Genomic DNA, 6,165 nt, shown 5'->3' with positions numbered 1-6,165 from the left:
CACTCTCTCCTTCTCTCCTCACATCTCTGACATCTCTAAGAAGTCCCACTGCCAGCTGCACCTCCTCGGAGGTATTCTTACTTTCCTCTCCTTCCCTGAAAAGCTCACTGTCTCCAGAGCTATGGTTCTCTCTAGACTGGACTACTGCAAAAGCCTCTTTCTAAATCTACCTGCTTTTACTCTCCGCCCTCTGCAACTCATCCAGAACAGGACTGCAAGAATTGTCCTTGGCCTCAAGCCCAGGGATTGTATCTGTCCAGGACTGAAATCTCTGCACTGGCTCCCACTGGCTGCAAAGATTAAGTTAAAAACCCTCTGCATTGTCCACAAGGCCTTCTGGGGTCTGGGGCCTCAATACCTCCAACTCTCTCTTGCTAAATATTTTCCTTCTCGATCTCTTCGCTCACCTGCCTCCAACTCCCTCAGGGTCAGTCGCTTCTCCAAGCAACGAGTTGTTGGTAGATCTCTTCCTTCGGCTGGGGCCTCCCTCTGGAACAGCCTCCCTGCCTCCCTGAAACTAGAGAAGAACCATCTCCAGTTCCGGAAGCACCTCAAGACCTTACTCTTTACTTCTGCTTTCTCTCCTCCTCTCCCATGCTGAACTCCTGACTGAAACTGCACTGGTCACCTGGCTACCCTCTGATGTCGGGCCCAGGTCCCTTCCCCCACCAGTTGCACACCTGCACTGCCTCCCGGGCAACCCCTGCACTTGGGGGCTGTTTCTGTATCGCCACAGTCTCCACCAGCACTTGACACTTAATGTCTGCACTTGCCACTAGTTGGCCGCACTTTTACCTACTGTTTTATTTGTTCTTTACTGTTGATCCTATGTATTGCACTGCCCACTCTCCCTAGCCCCCGCACTTAACCTCTCCCACATCCCCTGCACTTGCGTGATCTCAATGTCACCTGGCCTAGTAAGATCGCTGTCTTTGTCTTCCCTCTGTTCCCCCTCCCTTGCCTCGTCGCGCCTTGAAACAGTTGTGTATAGGCACGTTATAAATGCCATATCATATCATATAATATCATACGGTTCATAGTCAAAACCTCGAAAATCAAAATGTCGAAAGTCAAAATATCGAAAAAAAAGTTGAAAAATAAAGTCGCATTTTTTTAATAACGTTTTTTATTCGAAATGGGGGGTTCTCCCCAAAGCCCCCTTTTTTGTTTTTTATTTTACCTTTTTTTTTACATACGACAGCCAAAAAATAACTATAAATAAAAAAATTAATTATTCGACTTTTATTTTTTCGACTTTTTTTGTGGACATTTTTGTCATTCAACATTTTTTTTTCTCGATATTTTCACTGCACACCATATCATACTCCACTTCGCCATTACTGCACTCCAGGGCGAGTGCCTCACACATGTGCAGCATATATTCCGCACACAAAGCAAGCTTGCAATGTTGCTGCCCCTGCTGTACCTGTCCTGTATGCACGAGGCACATTCTGTTTGTGGCAGGAGCTTGCATTGCATCTGCATGAATGATGCAAGCCGCTGCCCTTAACGCATATACTGCACTTGTTACTTTAAGGGAAGCATGCACTTTTTATCTGCAGTACCTGTAATGTGTGTGAGGGAAGCTTGATTTGTGTGTGAGGATTAAGAATGCATTGTTGCTTGCTGGACCTATTATATATGTGTCATCGCAGCTTGCACTGCTGAGAAGAGCGGCTCCTGCTGTGTGCATAATGGAAGTTTACATTGCCCCCACCTCCCTCTTCCTCGCCTCAGTACTTACTTGTGAGGTACCAACCTCCATGACATTTTAGTTTGGCTATTAGGTGGTGCTTGCGCCACCTATAAGCTGAACCTATTGCATTAGAGTACAGCTAGGGGGGAAATGGCATGTGAGGAGGGACACAAAGCTTGTAGGCGTGGTTTGGTTATTTGCCCACCCATTGACTGCCCATGGCCGTGCTAATCCCTATGACCTTTCCCACCCAAATGCTGCCCCTCCCCACCCAAATTACCTCCTCTTGGAAACTCATTGAGCTCCATTTAATATGCCTTACCATCAAACTGTGTACTCGAAGTGTGCACCAGTGTTTTTTTCAAAGCTGTCTTTTGAGAGTTAACTTAATTGGAGCTGTAAACATGCTACTGGTGTAGTAAACCACGTCTGCCTTCAGCAACTCAATTTAGAAGCTCTATGTGTGTCCTTTACTGGAGAACCACTGTTGTGGCTTGTGTATAAGTATTAGGCATTTGCCAGGCACTGCTGGATGTGCCATGTTGCACCTGCTACCCTCAATGGCCAGTTAATGCCACTACTGCAGTGGCTGACAAGCACCTTTCACATGCCTGCACAAAATCCCAATCTTTTGACGTTGTCAATGCTTGTCCCGAGAGGATAGATCAGCAGCAACATGCTTGCCTTGGAACCAAGACAACATGGAGCAACACAGGTTCGATCCCCGGGTCTGCGCTTAGAAACCTCTGGGTATTAAGCGCTTTATAAATAACCTATCATATCATATCATTGTTTGCCTATTCTCTGTCCCTTCCCTTTCCACCAAGAGCATAAACCCCCAAGGTTCCATAAGGCCTCCAGTTTTCTTTCCCAGGTGTGCGGTTGGGCCACATGCTACCACATAAACAGCTTGCTGTAGACCTTTGAGGGGAAATTGTGTTGGCCTTCTTCTCCCAAAAATCCCTCTATGGCAAGTGAGTGTCCTGGTAAAGTGAGGGGCGCCTCCCGAGGTCCCTGCTTAGAAGGGGGCCTCGGTGCAGAGGGGAAAGTTATCCTGAGATGACTCTCTGCTGTGCAGACACTGCAGGAATATTTGAGGTATGGTCTCAGGACAAAGGATCGCTCCACACCCGGGAATATATGAGATAACATGGAGAGTTTGCACAGAACAATTCTGTTGATCAGAAAAGCGGATTTTTTGGCATGCCTGGATTTTCAGGAGACCTACCCCCATGTGCCTACCATTTGGACACATCAGAAATGCCTGAGCTTCCCCATTGAGGGATACGTTTTCAGGGCAGGCCTTCCGATTTGGCCTCAAAACAACCCCGGGGTGTGCTTACGACAAATGGCGGTTGTCCTAGTCGAACTATTCAACCATTTCATCGTGTGTCATTTTAAATAAATCAAAAGACAATTAATACCTTATTACTGCGACAATCAAGTAGAATCTAGAGTGAACAAGCAATGGAACATTTTTGCTATTTTTCATGAGTACATGAAATAAATGACGCTGGATATTTGTTAGCACCAGGATGTGCCGCAAGGTTCTGAGAGCCGCAGTGGCTTTTCTAGGGAGAAAGATGCGCAGACGTTTCCGTACCTGGACGACTGGCTGTTCAGGCCTTCATCACCGACGCAGCTGTAGGTTCACATGAAGACGATGTAAAAGACTTTCTGCCTCATCACGAGTTTAGCGGTAACCCCTAAATGCGGCGGTAACGCTATTACTGCCGCATTTAAGGGTCCGACAAATCACGGGTTTGGTAGGATTTACCCCCAGCTATGAGCTGGGGGTAAATCTACCACAAATTTGCCGATTTGTGGGGCAATTACCATGCGGTAATACCGCATTGGGCCCACTGGGGAGTGGGGAATTCCCGAATGAGCCCAATGGGGAAGGGAGAATTCCGATTCAGTCAAACCAATGGTCCGGCAGTAACGCTATTAGCGTGGGTGGTATTGCAGCAGGAATACCGCCGGGATACTGCCCAAGTCAAGATGAGGCCGTTGAGTTCATTGGGGCTTCTGTAGAACTGGAAGAAATCACATCGAGGGCCTTTCCAGGATCTGCAGGTCATGGGGGATGGATTTGTGACTGCCAAGAGTCTGCAACTGCTGCCAAAAGACTGAGCAGAGAGGCTGCAGGTCTAGTTTAGGACGCTTCTGGCATCAGAGTCAGTGTTGGTCATGGAGATGCTGCAGGTGCAGGGACACATGGCAGCCTGTATTGTTTGTCATCCTGTGGGCAAGGCGAGGCTCCACGTGCGCTCACTGATCCCCCCACCTTCCCAGGAACTGTAGAGCAGACTCACAGGATTTCAAGCCTTTAATCCAATTTCACCAGAGTTAAGAATCAAAATACAGTGGTGGTTGGTGAGAGATAATCTCTTCAGAGGGTTTCCTTTGTAACAGTTCTGCCTAACCATAATTACTACCATTGCTAGTTGTCTAGGGTGGGGGGGAGCAATGTTGGGAGACTTGCAACACCATGAGAAATTGGGTCTAGTGGAAGCAAGTCTACCCTCCAGTTGGAGGGAGTCCGCTTTTAAACTCATGACACTGCAAGTCTGCGTTAAGGATGGAGAACCTGCCAGCTACGGCTTATAGGAGCAGGCAAAGAGGGAAACAGACCTGACCCAGGCAGAGCTCAGTCTTCTGTCTCTCCAGGCAGTTCACATCAGCAAGATGGACAGCGTGATGGCAGACTGTCTAAGCAGGGTGTCTCCTTCCGCGTCATGGGAACTTTAGCCAGAGATGTGCCCGAGTGAATGCTTGATATGCCTCCCTCCAGAATTCTCAGCTTCCCGGCATCTTAGAGTGTGGGGGGGGGGGGGCAGTGGGGGCGGGGCAGTGGATGCCATGGCGGTACAATGGCCACTGGGCCTCCTTTATGCCTTTCCATCCCTGCCCATGATTCCCAATGTTATTGTAAAGATCCTCCTTCTAATGAGAGTGGGGGTCAGGTGGTCGTGGTTCGCTCTATTAGCGGTCGCTCTAATGGGCCTCCTTCTTGTCTCTCCTTGTCGTTAAATGGATTTCCATAGGCTCAGAGGTCCAACATTCTGCAGTGGAGGGCACCAAAGTTGAAAGGCGGGGCCTACAAATATGAGAATTATTGACGCCGCTGTCATTGTCAATTCAAATCTCAGAGAGCCATGCAATCACGAAATACGATAGGCCTGGGGGGAAAATGCCACTCTGGTCTCATAAGAATTCTTGGCCGGCTCTCCAGGGTTCCGTTCTGCTTATCCTGCAGTCCTTTCCGGGAGGGATTGTTATAGGGTTGGTGGACTCATTCCGAGACTCCAGTGGGCGGACATTAGGATGTCTGGAGATACGGCATCTGGGCATTTGGTTGCAGTGGGGTTGATTGCTAGATTACACAGGGGCGTTTCATGCCTAAACTCCAGGTCTACACAGCGGTCCTGCCAAGGAATCTCCCATTGGTGCTACGGACTCTACATGTCTGCCCCTTCCAGCCTCTAGTGTCCATTGACCTTCAACATCTGACGTGCAAGTGCGTGTTTTTGGTAGCCACCACAGCGGCTCATAGGCTCGGGGAAATCAGAGCATTGTTATGCTCCGCCCCCTTACTCAGAGGTCAGGCAGATGCTCGGATTCTCAGGTTCGATTGATTCCTCCTTTTTGGCCAAAAATGATGTCTTGTTTTCATTAAGCTCATGATATTCTGGTTGCAGCTTTCTTCCCAATTCCCACACCACCGGGAGAGGAGTGTTGGCACAAGTTGGATTTAAAAAGAACGGTGTTGACTTATCTGCACATACTATGCTACCAGTTTCTCAAACAGTGGTTTTATAACTTTTGGGAGGGCTGGGCCTGGTGAAAAAATGGGTCATTTCCTATAATCAGTAGATGGAGTAGACAGACCCTCACACTGGCATGCAAGTCTGCAGAGGTTCCCATTCTGGGGATCATTCAAGTGAAGTTGAGGAGGGGCGACGGCAACATTGTGGGCAGGAGCAAAAGGGGTGCAAATGCAGGGCATTTGCAGAGTGGCAACCTGGGCTGACCCGAAGTATTGTCATTAAGCATTACAGCATTGACTTGCCCCACCAAGGGTCAAACTCACAGGGTACTGTGGTACTGAGTCCTAGCAAGAACAGGCAGGTGTTAACTTGTTTGATGCTGGAAATAAAATGGTGGTGGGGTGTGCAAGCAGCGCCCATGGGGGTCTGATTATGCTTCTCCATAGGCCTATTCATCACCATCTTTGGTGGACAATGGGATGAGGAAGAGGGTCATGGAGATAGGTTCTTGGTTACTTACTGGCAATGCTCATTACTATTGTCCTAGTCCAACCAGAGGTGGAATGAAATAGGGCTGAGTGTTGTAGTAAGTTAGCTGCGGTGTTATGGGACACGGGGGTGTTACAAAGGGGCGGGACCAATAGACGGGAAAAGATGGGTTCCTGTTGTGGTAGATGGTACCTGGCAAGACAGTACTGT

The sequence above is a fragment of the Ambystoma mexicanum genome, chromosome 1q (assembly GCF_040938575.1).
Source record: "Ambystoma mexicanum isolate Mex_15411 chromosome 1q, UKY_AmexF1_1, whole genome shotgun sequence".
Lineage (NCBI taxonomy): Eukaryota > Metazoa > Chordata > Amphibia > Caudata > Ambystomatidae > Ambystoma > Ambystoma mexicanum.
The sequence above is the reverse complement of the archived record's forward strand: the minus strand, read 5'-3'. Positions refer to the sequence as shown.